Source organism: Sinocyclocheilus grahami, unplaced genomic scaffold, assembly GCF_001515645.1.
Source record: "Sinocyclocheilus grahami isolate Dianchi unplaced genomic scaffold, SAMN03320097.WGS_v1.1 scaffold1525.1, whole genome shotgun sequence".
Lineage (NCBI taxonomy): Eukaryota > Metazoa > Chordata > Actinopteri > Cypriniformes > Cyprinidae > Sinocyclocheilus > Sinocyclocheilus grahami.
In genome coordinates this window covers 327,603-327,896 of record NW_015506704.1, presented here as the reverse complement: position 1 = coordinate 327,896, position 294 = coordinate 327,603, and the positions used below count along the sequence as shown (strand labels likewise).

General features: G+C 42.9%; 1 pseudogene; it reads left to right on the top strand.

Moving 5' to 3' along the window:
- LOC107570954 (dimethylglycine dehydrogenase, mitochondrial-like) overlaps window positions 1-294 on the top strand; it is a 39,368-nt pseudogene that overhangs the window by 25,637 nt on the left and 13,437 nt on the right.

Below are 294 nucleotides of genomic sequence, written 5' to 3'. Positions count from 1 at the left end.
CACACACACACATGTGCTCTCGCACACACACACACACACACACAGGTTTACATTTGTGAAAAGTGGGGACTCTCCATAGGCGTAATGGTTTTTATACTGTACAGACCGTATATTCTATTGCCCTACACCAACCCTACCCCTAAACCTACCCCTCACAGGAGACTTTCTGCTATTTCAGATTTTCAATACACTCCATTCTGTGTGATTTATAAGCGTTTTGAAAAGTGGGGACATGGGGTAATGTCCTGAAAAGTCACCTTCTCCTTGTAATACCTGTCACACCTTTGTCATTAT